Genomic DNA, 16,737 nt, shown 5'->3' on the forward strand with positions numbered 1-16,737 from the left:
CAACGCCAATTGCTTCTTCGTCAGCACAATTAAAATTAATTAGTAATACGGGCATGTGCCTAGTACGGTAGCTGTAGAAAAAAAAATGTAATCATTTAAATGTTTATGAATAAAGAAACACAAAAAAAAGTATTAATTTTTATTATCCTGACGAGAAAAATTGAAAACAAAACATAAAACAAACATTGAAACATTTTTATTGAAGGAAGTGTTAATGAAAACAAACAAGTATTTTGGTTTTTCATCGTGAAACGATTCATTTATTATAATTATAATATACCTACACAAAAAATGTTACAAATTAAAAATTCTAAGTTTTTCTACTATACATTAAATAAGTAATATTATTATTCAATTTACAAAAAAAAAACAGATTATTTATAAACAAATTCTGCTGTGTAATTATTATTTTGTATGACAACAGTTTAGCCTTCTGTAGGCATTATCAAACTGTCTATATTAAGGCGAAATATAGACAGGCATTAAGGCGAAACAGCTGTCATGCGTAATAATAACTACAGAATAGATCTATTACCAATTTAGTGATAATAGAAGCGAATATACCGCACAGAGTTTTGGCGGCCGGGCGGAAAGAGCCGACGAGTCGCGAGCGTCGTCCCGTCTTGCCACCCTTGCTATTCGTCGGTTTTACCCCCAGCCTAAAAGCCGGCAGCGCAGTTGGGACAACATATCCTTTTTTGTTTTCTCTTGTTATTTTGTTTAAATTAACCTCGCTTTTTTATTTTTGTACTGTATTTTATGTGAAACAAAATTTTTGATTTAACATAAATCTATGTAAAATTGTATTACCTTCCATTATGAATTGTAATTACCTCGCGTTCTAAACTGAGTTTTATAACTCATCGGGATTGCTAGGTAGCAAAAAATAAAAATAATTTTAAAAATCGACGAAATTGTATCCCAATAATTGAAAATGATGAAATTGTAGCCTTATAATAAAAATTGATGAAATTGTAGCCTAAGAATAAAAATTGATGAAATCGTAGCCCAATTATTAAAGTTGATGAAATTGTAGCCTAATAATAAAAATTGATGAAATTATAGCCTAACAATAAATAATGATGTGTTTCATGTTTGCAAGGATGTCGTTAACCATTTTCCGATTCCGTTGGACCTTCGCTGGAGAAACTATCCTTATACTTACAAACGGAGGGGCCGTTCTAACCTTTTTCATCCCTAAGTTTGAATTTTTTTGTCTACCAGGTGGTAGTTTGGTTCGAATTGGAGTTTTCTTTATCTACCGGGTTGTCCATCGTGGAGTGTTAACTCGTAGACATGGCGTAGACCCCGTAATGTTAAATTCAAAGTACCTACTTAAAAATAAAATCAAAAATAATATCATTGCGCGTTTTAGGGATTGTCTAATTTCATTTTAGAGATTTGTTTTTTTTTCATTATACCTGGATGGTGAATCTGTTATAAAAAGACATGAGTCATCGAAACTTAAGCTACATTCAACTTTAATAATTTATTACTACTCTAACTAAAAATGATTTTTTAATTAAACCAAGTTAAATTGTTATATTTATAAAAAGGCTTTAGTTTTATATGTACTGTTTAAATTTGAGATACATTTATACAAATAAATGTTTATTATAATACTTCTACAAGAGTCTTCTCCTTCTTTTGTGTGGTGGGGGGTCAGAGGGGGACACCTAGGTCTGTGAGCCAGTCTAAGGCATCAGGCATTGCCCTGTAGACCTCATAAATCCCTGTGTTATTCCTTTAACGCCTAAATAAATTTGAGGTTATAATGAATATTACACCTTAACAAAATAATGGCGTCGTTTCGCTTTAAATTCTTTTCTTTCAAAATTAAATTCGTATTTCTACTTCTTTTCTTCTGCCTTGGTATAATAACGTAATATATATATTTTAAATTTATAATTTATTATTAGATATGTGTTAAATAACAAAAAATAAAGCTATTAGTTTCTTAGAACAGGCACTGCCTAATAAGAAATTAATGTTGACTAGGCCATACTGTATTCACGCCTGCATTGCAGCTTATCCTCAACGTTCCTTGTACCTCTCATTTTATTAATGTCTTTGTTCAGATATCCAATATCCTATAGTTTTATTTGATCTAATATGTTACTTATAAATTTTCAATTTTTCTTATAAGTTTAAAAATGTATAATATTAATTTTTTAAGTAACACCGGTTTTTTTATACAATAAAAACACATACTTTTGTTCTTTTTTTTATTTATTATTGAATTTTTTTATACATACGTGGATAGTTACATAAAATATTGAAAACTGTATAAAAAATATTGTTACAAATGTACGTAATTAAAAAAAATCCCACGAAGGCGAAGCCTGAGTGTGGGTATTATAAGTATTTTTATCTTATTTCCATTGTTTAAATGGAGATACAATATCAAATATAAATTTAAGTTATTTTAAAAGAGTTACTGTAGAGATGCAATACAAGAAACTTAGGCATGAAATATATATATTTTTTTTTTATAGTGAATACCTCACAAGAGTCCCAACTGCTCCCGTCTGGAGCCAGTGAGACTATGGCATCCCCAATTGGGGGATGTTGTGAGGCTGAAGGTAAGTGGGGAAGGGAAAGAGGAAGGTGGGGAAGTACCTGGCTATTCAGATCTAGTCACTAAACACGGCTAAAGCCATTTGGAGCAACGTTTCAATTCTGAATGGTGGTCTTACACCAGGGCGATACTGGTAGTATCTTCCACTCTGGAACGTGCCGCAAATATACTATATATTATTTTAATTAATTAATTGTGAAATAACACAAATTAATCAAATAAAATTTATTTGCGCACGCCGGGTTCGAACCCGCGACCTTCGGAATGGCAGTCCAATGCGTTACCACTGGACTATGCCGGCCGTCAAAATATGTAAGAGTTTTAAAATAACACAAAAAATAAGGTAAATACTAGTTTTTAAAGAAGACATCTTAAGAAGTGAATTAGCAGACAAAGCATTACAAACAATAAAATATATCCGCTGTTTTGTATGTATGTGAAATAATAAAAAATAATCTCTCGATGGATATAAATGTTTTAGCTTTGCTAAAACTTATAAGAAAAAAATATCTAGTTCAGTGTTTTTTAGCCAAGATTTGATGTGCTTTTAAAAGATTGAAGATTTACACACGTTGTCCTTTTATAGGTTGTACGTAAAGAATAATAATTAGTTAGTTCAGTTAATTATTTATTCGTGTCATACAGGGGCTTAGATTATAATATGTATTAGCAAGGAATGGGTGGTGATATGATAGCTTATTGCTGGACGAGGACTTCGTATTCGGTGGAGTTCTTCTCTTCTCCGTCGAAGGGGAAGTAGCAGCAGCCGTGACTGGGGTGAACCTGGAAAATATTCAATAAACATATTTATTTCTATTTTCGCAGTTTACATGAAGAGTACCAGTTATACAACAAACATTTACAATCATTATCTATATGGGTTAAAATTAGTGTTTTGTGAACACTTCACAAGGCCATTTCAATTTGAACAATTCATCAAATTTTAAAGTTAATTTTCAAGCTCTGTGAAAGTTTTTTTCAAATTCTGATATCATTTCACTATGGTCCAGTTTTTTCACAAAACTTAAATAATAACAGAACTTTATAGTTTACATATTTTATAATTTTATAATCAAAACAACTCATTCTAAGAGAAAAGGGTCTCAGGTGTTCTCATGTATTATTTATTTATTAATTGTTATCTAACATTTACAGACTATTAATATGGAAAACACATTATGAAAAAAAAAATATGAAAAGGGGTAGATATCAACAGTCCACTTAAAAATGTTCACATCATGCACAGTTTAAGAATCATTATACACTATGTATTAACAAAAAATATAAACAACAAAACGTGAACAAAGGCAAAAAAAATAGATATCGAAACAAAACATTCAGTTCAATGTATGATCCAAAAAACAAAAGCAAAAAAAAATAAGAAGAGTAAGTAAAAATAACAAACAAACATTCATAATCTATTGCTTATTTGCTTTTTAAAATAAGCCAGACTATTTGAAAGTATATTTATGTGGTTAAATTCAATAGAATTGTACAGACGACACGTTCGAGACAATGGATTGAAGTATGCAATATTGTTCTTAAATAATTCTAGATGGAATATATTCTGACTCCTTAGATTACGTCTATTAGGAACTTTAATAAGAATATTGCTCAGACAATGAGTTGTTTCAAGCTTGTCATGAATAATTTTGTGTATACATATTATTAAGTCAACAAATTGACTTCTTTTATCCAGGGTCGTAAAGTTTAATTATTGGAGTCGTTCCTCTTAAGACTGGAGTACGGCATTTAGTCCAAGTTTAAATGATAACAATCTTAGAATTTTTTTTTGTAGTTTTTTTGAGTCAATAGTTTTTGAATATTTCAAGTAGTGTGGGTTCCAGATAACACTACCATATTCCAATTTGCTTCTGACCAATAAGTGGTACAAGGTTATAATGGATTGGGAATTTTTGAATGGTTTCGATATGCAATGTATAAATACCGTCATTTTCAAATTTTTACTCGTGATATCACTGATAATATTAAAATTTGAATCCAGAGTAATTCCTAGATCTCTAATAGTGGTGACTGCATTCAATTGAACATTATTAATGAAATATGCACGTTCCTTTCATCTTCTGTTACGATCAAAAGATATGATGTATCATTTATCAATATTTAGAAACATATCATTTTGAGTACACCAGCTATGTAGTGTGTAAAGATCTTGAAGCATAAATTGATCAGAAGAGGAAAATCTTGAGATCATCAGCAAATAAACCAAAATCACAGTATAGTAATAAAGATTAAAAAAGCAGAAGGCCAAGATTGGATCCCTGGGGTACACCTGAGGATACAGTTATGGGAGGTGACTCATACCCATTTATAAGTTCTAGCTGTGTTCTGTTTTCCAAGTAAGATTTAAGCTTATCTTAATAGATCACAATGATTACCTATACGATCAAGCTTCTGTAGTAGAATAGAATGGTTTACCTAATCAAATGCCTTTTTAAATTCTGTGTGTATGGCATCTACTTGAGTTCTTTCGTTAAAAGCATCACAAACGTAATCACAAAATTCGAGAAGATTAGAATTAGTGGATCTGTTGGGAATAAATCCATGTTGATTAATGCATAATTGTGGATTATAATGCATAAGTGTGTGAATATGGAATATTCTCACAGACGTTATTATTCTCCCTCAGACGATATTGCTGCTGTCACTGATTTCATTGTTAAAAACCTTGATAAAAGCAAAAAATGTATTTCAATCTTCTTAGACCTATCTAAAGCCTTTGATACCATATCGCACAGTAAATTAACAAATAAACTTGAAAAAATCGGTATTGCGGACAACGAACTTAAATTCTTTAAAAGCTACCTTAATGGGCGTAAGCAACAAGTTAAAATAAATAACATATTAAGCAACACCTGCTCAACTAATTATGGTATACCACAAGGAAGCATATTAAGACCGATTTTGTTCCTGGTGTATATTAACGACTTATGTAACATTAATATTCAGGGGAAAATAGTTAGTTTTGCCGATGACACTGTTCTTCTGTTTGAAGCTGACACTTGGCCAGCTGTCTACAAAAAAGCTGAAACGGACATAAGCATTGTAAAAAAATGGTTGGATACAAATACGCTCACACTGAATGCCAAGAAAACCAAATACATCACATCAAGCATTAATATTACAGGTCAACCTCATGACGATCCCTCTATTAGAATACACACATATTTGTATTCTGAAGAATGTTGTCAGTGTCCCTACATTGAGCGCACTGCTCAGATAAAGTACCTCGGCCTCACCATTGATCCATACCTCAAATGGAATCTTCACACTCAAATTATTGCAAACAAAATAAGAAAAACCATGCACTTCTTCAGAACGATACGAAACTTCCTCAACTTACAACACTTGAAAATGGTTTATTTTGCACTCTGTCAATCTATTATTGAGTATGGTATCATAGCGTGGGGAGGTGGAACTTCATCTGCACTAGACCCAATCATAAAAGCACAGAAAACTATCATAAAAATAATTCTTAGTTTTCCTCTAATTACTGACTCGAACTTGATCTTTAATATTATGAATGTGTTTGATGTTCGGCAGACATACGCAAAAACAATACTCACTCACTTATACACAAATATACATACATACTACGAAAAAACATCTAATACTCGCTGTACTCGAAGCATTAACAAAGACTTACTTAAAATTCCTGTAACGCACACTACTTTTGGACAACGAAATTTTAGATATCTTGCGACTAGACTTTATAACATTCTTCCTGATAAAATAAAAACATGTCATTCACAAAAAAATTTCAAAGATAGCGTAAAAATTTGGATTAAAAGTAATGATAGGGCCTTTACCGGTGCACTCATCCAAATTCGCAGTCATTGATGCAACCTAATTATTGTATGTATTTTCATATAATTGTAGGTATATTATAAGGACTAGAAATGAACTTGGTATATGATGTATTGATATTGATGCTACCTAACTATTGAGTGTTCGTATTTTTATATAATTGTAGGTACGTTATAGTACTATAAATAAACTTGGTAGATAGCTGCCTCAACACAGGCTAAGCCTAGTGAGGCGGGCTATGATAAACCTCAACACATAACTACATTAACATTTCTATTATTTACATTTATTTTACCTACTGTTTATATATTAATTTCCATTGATAAAATTATATACTCTTCTAATTTATAAACCAATGTACACAAAACAGTCTTACATGTATTTCTATAGTTATTGTTTGAAAATTTGTCATAATAAAGATATTTATTATTTATTATTATTATTATATTATTAGATTCAAAGACTTTTGTAAAACATGATAAAATACTAATGGGTCGATAATTTATCACAAAAGATTGATCACCAGATTTTTGTATTGGAACAAAATGGGTATTTTTTCATAAATCTGGGAAAGCTCCTGTAGATATTGATTCGTTAAACATAATGAAAAGTGGCTAAATCAAAGTATTTTCTTTTTTATCTTTTTCTAAGAGTAGCAAACTCGGCATGGTCCCTTGGGTTATTGTGTGTTTTAGTCCGTAATCTAACCTTATTTTTCTCTTTGAGGAGCATTTTTAGAGATTCTCTAAAACAATTGGGATAGTGATTCCTTATGTGAGTTTTTTTTTCTAATGTGTTTATCTACAATATCCCATAGTGTTTTGTAGAATAACTGTACCTAATTGTTGAGATGACAGTTGCTGAAAAGTGAGATCCAATTTACATTTCTTAAATCCTGACAACATCCTTCATAACACCTTTCTTGAAGTTGTATTTAACGGGATAGTGATTTTCTTGTAAGTGTTGCATTTTTTTCTAAATTTACATTTTTTTCCAAACAGGGATGATGGTGATCGATTTTGATAAGTTTGCTGTCGCTGAAATATTAATATTGATTTTATCGGATAGAACAAAGCCAAGAATATTTCAATTTTTGTTAGGTAAATGATTAAATTGGTGAAGTTTGTACACTGAGACTAAATTGACATGGCAATGAGCTAGTATTTTGTTATTATATGCTATGTCAGGTGTCCAATTAATTCCAGGTTGATTAAAATCAACGATGATTATAAATTGAGATTTGGGATTAATATGTTGCAAATAAATTTCCTTTTTGATTCGATTACAGTAATCATCAACAGATAAGTTAGGGGAATTTAAAGTACACATATGTAGATGAATGAGTTATTATGATATTAGTTCGTCACGCATACGAGGGCTGGGTAGAGCTAGAATAATATTCTTAGGTCGAGAACCCGGAACGGCATTTGGATGATGAGGTGTACGGTTGAAGGATTTAATATCATCTTCCTTTAATGTGTAGTTGACAGCAGTACAAAATTTTAGCACTGACGTTTTGATAACTTCAACCCTCTTATCAGGAACCATCTGGATCTCAACATTGCAATTCCTGTTCGTCTGTTCGATATCATTTAATTTGTTGAATGATATTGATGTAACATTTAATCAAAAATAGACTAACAAAATATCTCACAACTAATAATATTCTCACGCCTCAACAATTTGGGTTCAGAAAATTCTCCAACACGAAATGTGCTGCCTTTGATTTTATAATTACTCTTCAAAAACACTTAGATCAAGGAAAATATGCAGCGGGCATTTTCATAGACCTCAAAAAAGCGTTCGATACGGTTGATCATAAGATTCTGTTAGAAAAGCTTGAATATCTGGGCATCGTGGGGAGCAATCTAAAACTTGTATCTAGTTATCTTAAGGGTAGGTGCTCTTCGGTTGTTATTGGAAAAGAATCAAGTGATCATAGAAATATAACATGTGGTGTACCACAGGGCTCGATTCTCGGGCCTTTATTATTTTTGATTTAAATAAATGATATTGCAAAATGGGGGTTGAAAGGTACCCTTCAACTTTATGCTGATGACACAATATTATTCTATCATAATACTAATTTAAACGAAATGGAAAAAGACATGGAAAGGGATTTGGCTCATCTAGCCGAGTGGTTGAGAATCAATAAACTTAGCCTTAACATTAAAAAGACTCACTATGTGCTATTCGGGAATAGGAAAGAACAACGCCTAAACATTTCCCTGGGAATAAACAAACTGGAACAAACAGATGTCACGAAGTATCTAGGACTTGTAATTGACTCACGGCTTACATGGAAAAACCATTTTGACCATGTTAAATCAAAGATTGCTCCGGTGACCGGTGTAATGTACAGACTACGTAGATTGCTTCCCACAGCCATACTGCGATCATTGTACTATGCTATGATTCACTCCCACTTGGCATATCTTTCGAGTATCTGGGGCTTTGCTACCAAAAAAATGATATCGAAGGTGCAAATAATCCAAAATAGAGCCATGCGTAACATTTTTGGCTTGCCTTGGGATATACCTGTTAAATATATTTACCGTTACGCACTTGTTTTGCCATTTAAGATGGTTCCTAGCTTTGAGATAACAAACACCATTTTAAATATTATTCAGTGTAACACCCACACAAATATAAAACTGAACTATAACATCGATGTTCACCAATATAATACACGACATCACAACAAACTACATATATCAAAAATACACTCAACAAAGTTCGGACTGAAATCATTAGAATATATTGCCTACACTAACTTTAACAAATTGCCTAAAGAATTAAGACAGGTATATGCCTCTAACAAACCTCGAAACGATATATTGAAATCCTATTTTTTCAAAAGCTATTCTGAAAACGAGTCATAGGTAAGTACAAACTCTGTTCTGATAGCCATCCTAATTATCTCTAAATACCAAACTTTGTACATCCAGAGATGATGGGCTTTTTAATGTATTTTCCTGATTTTGTTTTTATGCATTTCTATAGTCCATCATTGAGGACACTTTTTTTAACTTTTTGACACCAACAGTACATAAATCAAATGAGTGATTATAATAATTCATAAAGTCTTATAAGACAATTTTTTTTGTGACATATCTGTAAAGTGATTCTTCATATGTTGTGTCTGTATGTTGCTTCTGTGAAATGTTTTGTAAATGTTTTCTTCTTACATTGTGTCTGCACATTGGGTTGGGTTGGGTCTAATTTTTCTGTACAAAACTCTTTTTTTTTTTTTTTTACTCTTCTATTTTCAAAACTGCCAATTGGCGATCCCTTAATGAGTTTGATAACTCATGGGAGTGCAACATCGTTTATTGTATGTTTATAAAAAATAAAAAAAGTAATTATCCTTCGTTGTTCCCAGACATTGGAAATGATAGCTCAGCGAGCATTGACAGCATGGCATTACTTCATTATTTTTTGCTTGTAGCTTGCATCCTTCACAATTTTTCATTATACGTGGTTTTTATGACGATTGAATAATAATACAATTCAATATTTTTATTTATTTATGTTTAGTTGATAAGTTTATGAGTTGCGCCTGTCAGCTGTCAAGTAGGTAATAGGGCTAACTTGCCACAGTAAGTAGGTTGTAAATCAGCGTCTTGATTTGGATGATCTGCTTAACTCGTATATCTTGTTTCATAATTATTTAAATAATGTCGCAGGAAAAAAAAAAACTTAGTATTACTAATAATCGAACCAAGGACCTTCGGATCTATGTGCGGATTCGCTCACCATTAGGCTAGCGGCCGCTTATGGCTGACTGGAAATTAATACAAAATTGTCTTCGCACAGGTATGTTTACATTGTTTACGGTGACTAGAATAAAAGGTTATTATTTCGACAATAACACTCTGATACTCCACAGTTGAATTAAACACTTGTAAACTCTGTAAAATTAGAGCGTTAAGATTTTACAAACTTCGATTATTCTCTTTACTGATCTTCGGGGACCTGTTTATAGATAAATTTTATGGATATCAGCTTTTGTAGGCTTTAAATTTTGTATTTTTTAGTGGAGCGATTTTTGACATGCACTCTGTTGATAAAATGAAAAAATATGATGAAAAATATAATTTACAAATTAAAGTAAAGTAAAAACCTATAACATTTAGGGTGCCTCCAACATGTTGCATAACCTCACTTTCAATTATTGCTGTTTTTGTTTACACAGGAGTCACCCTATGTAATCTATAGGATGCGCGTGGAGGAACTTTTTAAGGAAACGAAGGAGAGGAAGTTCTGGGAAGGAAAAAGGTATGAGGGGTAGGTAGGTTTCTAGGGATCATTGTGTCCAGAAGTGACGGACAATTAAATATATCGGCGCAAGGCGATTGGTCAAGACAGACCAGTTGGAGAGGTCAAAGGGTCTCCCAAACCAGCCTATCCCGATCTGGCACGCACGCAGCTGGTGGGCAGGCGCATCATGAACACATCTCACTCGATGAACCCGTGCACCCCTGCTAACCTATGGCAGAGGTGTTGGTTATCCAATAAATGGTACCCGGAGCGTTGGTACCCAAAACCGTCCCGCCCGATATAATGAAATAGGATCATACCTTTCCAGGAGTGAGGGCACCATCGCTGTACACGCGGCCTAGGTACAGGATCTCTCCATTTTCAGTATGTCCAACCTCAATAGCTCCATTGGGCACGTTTCCGTTGGACGCTGCCTGCCAGCAGATTTTCTTCTGGACCATTACCTTCAAATTAACACATCTTTAGCTTTAGGCTTCAATAGCAACACTTTTACATGGTTATGTTGCTGAGAACTCTTATTAACCAATTTTTTTTATGAGAAAGTGGGAGAGGTTACGAAAGATCTCTCAGCGGTATGTCCTTAAATGCCTGGATACTAATTTCTAATAATAATTCCTCGAATACAGCGAATATTAAATTTTGTGGTTTTTCATGACATTTTATAATTTTTTATTGCTGTGGTAATGAATTCGGGAAATTGTGTTGGTAAATATTCGGAATAGCTGGCCACGGATAATACGAAATATTTTTAATTGAATACTTTTGATTCACCTTAATTACTATAAAAGGAAACTGACTGCATTTGAGAAATTTTTAATTACGTAAATTTTAAATACACTTTTGTTGTATGGGATGACAGCTGAAATAATTTCTGTTGATGACATTTTCGTTTGTTGGTATTCCTGAGTAGCTAGAATTTTTACCATTTACTCTATGCAAATACTAGGTAGGTACTATTTTAGCCGAACTCGAAAAATAAAATAAAGGTATTTAGGTATGCTTTACAAATAAAGAAATATAAAACAGGTAAGGTTAATAAAGGTTAGGTTAGGTTAGGTTAGGTTGGGTTATTATAACAATGTTTCGAACATCTGTCTATATTGCCAATTTGATAAGGTTCGAAAAACGTATTTAACATATATAAATTTTTCGCCCATTATTGTAATGAAATATCATGCAAATCCAAAAACATGCATATTTTTAGACTGAGTGAGAATAAGAGGCATCGGCATATAGGTTCCGACGCTTATTTATGCGCGTAAGCAACTACATGTATGAAAATATGTAATGAACAATATAACACACATTAACAATTTTTCTTTCTTACATTTATATATTATATTTTAATTTTATTTTATATTTTAATTTTATTTTATATTTTACATGTACCTACTGGTACCTACACGCAACCTGCCAATTTGACTGTCCTAAAACGGGAAACTTCCTAGTTGGACAGTCAAAGCTTCCTTTTATATTTGTATATCTTGTATGTAATAAATGTAATAATAATAAATAAATAAATAAAATAAATAAAATAACAATTAGTAGACATTCAAGGACAACGGGACAACCCGTATATGGGGCATACAAATGAAAACCAGCATCCAAGACAATCAAAGCAATTAAAGTGATTATGTGCGAATTTATTTATTAACGCCTTTTTTCGGGGCTTTTACATGAGAATATTAAGAAATATACATTATTTTTTGTACATAACTGAATAGCTTCATTAACAACATTTGTTTAAAGATTAATTGAAGATGTCCACTGACTTGGTATAATTGTTTCCTTCCATTAGTATTCTGGGCAAAGAGGAATACATATTGTAGTTAGTCCCAGAATTTCTGCACTTAAATAAATTTTGATTTCTAGTATTACGTTGTGGAATACGAAAGCTTATCAATTCTAGCAATACCGAACTATCAACTTAATCACTTAGAATTTTATATAGAAATACCAAGTCAGTAAAAATTCTTCTGTCTGGCAATTTGAGCATATTCATATAATTTAACAGAATGTTGTAGTTCAAAATAATTGCTGGAATACCTATTTTAAAATTTATAAAACGTAAGAATTTGTTTTGTTTTTTTTCAACAGCTTGTACATGTATATTATAATGTGGGTTTCAGACAGGAGAATTGTACTCAAGTTCACTTCTTACATAGGCAAAATATAACAATTTAATACACTTTATATTGCTAAAATTTCTGGTTAGCCTAGTTATAAATCTCAACATTTTTAAACCCTTATAAGAGACTTCTGTTGTGTGATTAACAAATGAAAGATTTATTTGAAAAGTGATGCATAAGTCTTTAATTTGTGTTAATGTCTCAAAAGCATTTTTATCAATGTTTTAATCAAAAATCACTGGATTTTTTATTCGATAAAATCTAACTGTTTTACATTTTGAGATATTTAAATGAAGTCTATTTTCACTACACCAAATTAATAATTTGTTGATATTTTCTTGAAGAATGTTGCAATGGTAAATATTTTGAATAGTTCTATAAATTTTGAAGTCATCAGCAAAAAGTAAGATAGATACATCATGAAATATTTTTGTAAGATCATTTATAAACAAGATAAATAAGATTGGGCCAAGGTGTGAACCCTGTGGAACTCCACTTGTTGCATTATTTTTTTCCGACAGGAAGGATTTTATTCTAACAATTTGTTGTCTTCCAGTAAGATAGCTTTTAAACAAGGCTAATATATTGCCACGTATACCAAGCTTTCCTAATTACCAAATGAGAACTTTATGGGAAATTGTATCAAAGGCTTTACTCAAGTCAGTCTATTATAAAGATATTAATATGTACCCCGAAACTGCAGCAACAAGATGAAGGTTTTAGTTCATCATCAAAAAGTACCTGTATCATCGAAAATGTATTCTAGAATCACTTTAACTGCTTTGGATTATGCTCTAATTCCAAAAATCACAATAATCATTATATTTTTATTGCGCAAAAGTATGATGTATAAGTATGTCTTGTATAAGTTTTTTAGAGAAGACGTGTTCGTGTAGACAACACAAAATAAGATCACAAACAAGAACAAAAATATTTTCTGCATAAATATTCTTCAATATTCGAGATAGTAAAATTGAATAGAATAGAATAGAAGTTTTTTTTCTTTAAATACAAACAACCGAACCGAACAAAACAGTAGAAAATATTCATACGAAAAAGAAAAGATAGTAGAAGAAGGACAGAAAAGAAACTTGTTAAAGTTTCTCCGTAGAATATAGTGTTAGAAGAAAATGATACAGAAAGAAATGAAACCTGAAACAGTGTGTTCCCGAGTACATAAAACCGTGATTCAATTTGTATGGTATAAAATAAATAGGGTAAGTCTTTAGAAACCCCAAAAATGTGAAATGAAACTAATTAATACAAACGCTTGAAAACTCTACAGGCTGAGCCAATATTTGTTCATATTTCAATTTTCATTTGTGTTCTGTGGTCTTGGTGTTTAAGTACATTCATAATTATGAAGTGAAAAATTAGTAATTTTGTGAAAAATATATATATCAAGTTTTTTGACCTGTTTCGTTTGTAAATACAACTCAAAGTTTTGAACAAAAGGACCACCAAAACAACCTATTATTATTATTTGCTTATTTACAGGGTCAGACATGAATATCTTTGTGATGTAATGTATCTCCTAAAACTACTGGATTATTATTTTTACACTTTGTCAAGCGTTCATTTTCGAGAAATCTTCAATTCGTCAAACTGTCTTTCTTTCTGGCGTCCATTAACTCACTTATTAGAGGTTAGGAGAGAAATAGGTCACTTTGTTTGATTATGTTAAGATAGGTTAACGAACTTATATTATAAAAAATCATAAAGAAGGGTTTGTACCTCGAAATTGTCCTTGACGATTTCCAGACTGCCGAAAGCGACGTAGGCTTTGCACTTGGAGGGAATGACCTTAGCGGGGAGGACTTCTCCCCTATGGTTGGCCCTGCCGGCGTAGATGGGAGACCCATCCTTGTCGTGTCCAGCTTCGATGGCTCCGGGGAAGTTGCAGTTGGAGCCGGAGGCTTTGACCCAATGATAATCTGAGAAACCAAAACTCCAACAATCATTTGATGTTTCCTTGTATAGCATTTATACCTTCGACACACTGTAATAATATACATAATCTATCCAGGTTCAAACAAAATTTAGAGGAAAAATAAATAAACTTAAGTTTCCGTTCACATATCGGTTGAATCTCATCAGTTTTTACTTTAATGTTTGCAAATGTATCACATATTTGTAAAAATATATTAACATTGATATGAAACCCAACGATATTTTTTTATTTAACGACAATAGCAAAAATTGTTTCATACATAATAATAATTTCTTATTTTTTAATTAAGATAACATCTATGTGAAGTGAAATCTGGCAAATTTTATAAAAGCTCGGGTGTCACGTGCACAATGATGTAGGGTAAAAATGCTAGTGGAAGGTGTGCCGCAACAAAAGAGCCTGAAAATACAGCCGAACCTTCTACTCTACGACCCGGAATATTGTTCGTATGAAATATTTGTATTTAACGTCTTCGCTACTGTTAGGGAGTTCAGTGTACGTACATTCCTTAGAGAAAACTGCCACTGAACCTTGATCACTTATGGTCTTGGGTGAATGAAGGCGGATATTTTATCATTTTTCCAGCCCCATACACAACGGTGTAACCAAATAACAAAACCCGTTAACAAAATCCTCAAATACGTACTGATCATAAAACACATTACTGACTAATGAAAGTGTATTTAGGTAGACTTTCTTTTAATAATAGGTTTTTTTTTTCACTATTTCTGGCTTTCACCCTTCAAGGGTGTTCTTGGCCATCATTTAAAATTATTGAGAAATGAAAGGTGAATTTAAATATTAATTTTATTTAAATAGGCAAATTTCAAAAGTATAATGAAAATTGGAGTCGAGTTCAGACTTAGAAGAGATGAGATTTTGAATGGAGGGGAGGCAATTTTAGATAAGGCTTGATAGAAGAGAGGATATTTGTTTAGAGAGGGACAACCAAAATTTTTTTATTTTTTTTGTAATTATTATTTTTTTTTAATAATATGTTTACATGGTACATAATTCATTTTACATCTTGGGTCTTTTTACTACTCTTCCATTGAAAGCATTTGCTTGTGTATGGAAGGGGAGTGTACATAAATGTTGTTGTTAGTTAGTACTTAAATAATAAATTGTACATAAATGTATGTTTGCAGTAGTATTTTTTTTGATAGTAGTGAAGGAATATATATTCATATAATAAATTTTAAAAAAGAAAGGAAGTTATGGAAAACTAAGGATATTTGTGAGATTAATTAAGTGACAGTAGTTTTTTTTTCAGAATATTTTTAAAGTGTCTCTTGATAGAGAACAGTATTCGGGTTTTATCATTAATGCTTCTGATTTCTTCTGGTAGACGATTGAAAAAAGTTCTTCCCTGGTAAGTAAAATGATGTTGTGCAAAAGACGTATTTAGTTTTGGGCATAGAAAAACATGTCTAAGTCGCGTTCTGTTTTCATTTAAAAATTGATATTTATCTTTTTCTTTATAATTTGGATTAATAAGTTTTTAATATATAGGTCTTTAAATGTAGGTGCTTGAAATTCTTCAAACAGGCGTTCTGTTGGGTAGTCAAAGGATTTTTTTAATATATTTTTAATAATTGTTCTTTGTATAATTTCAATTGGAAGAAGGTTACATTTATACGCGGATCCCCAACTAATAATAGCGTATTGTAAAGTGGATTGAACTAATGCATAGTAAATTAAATATAGATTTTTTACCGACAAAAGTTTCGAATTCTTAAAAATATATACATTAATTTTCTAATTTTGTTTACTACTTGACATATTTGTTCCTTCCATTTTAGATTTTTATCAATAATTACTCCTAGATATTTAATTTTATTTGTTGTTTTTTAGTACTGCACAGTTTGATTTGCAATAGTTTTGGCTGTGAATTTTAGTATTATGTAGTATGACAATGTTAAAATTTTTAGGAGTATCATTTGAATGGATTGCAAATGGAATTACAAATG

The 16,737-nt window shown here is 31.6% G+C and overlaps 1 pseudogene across 1 annotated transcript; it reads right to left on the reverse strand.

Moving 5' to 3' along the window:
* Positions 1-2,261: 2,261 nt before the first annotated feature.
* On the reverse strand, positions 2,262-14,799 carry LOC149417791 (pfs47 receptor pseudogene; annotated as a pseudogene). The gene is made up of 3 exons (XR_016303165.1): positions 14,551-14,799; positions 10,987-11,130; positions 2,262-3,361 (listed from the first exon to the last, which is right to left on the reverse strand). The product of XR_016303165.1 is annotated as a pfs47 receptor pseudogene (transcript).
* Between the last annotated feature and the right edge of the window lie 1,938 nt (positions 14,800-16,737).

This window comes from Hesperophylax consimilis, chromosome 14, assembly GCF_061612785.1.
Source record: "Hesperophylax consimilis isolate HC1 chromosome 14, BYU_Hcon_1.0, whole genome shotgun sequence".
Taxonomy (NCBI): domain Eukaryota; kingdom Metazoa; phylum Arthropoda; class Insecta; order Trichoptera; family Limnephilidae; genus Hesperophylax; species Hesperophylax consimilis.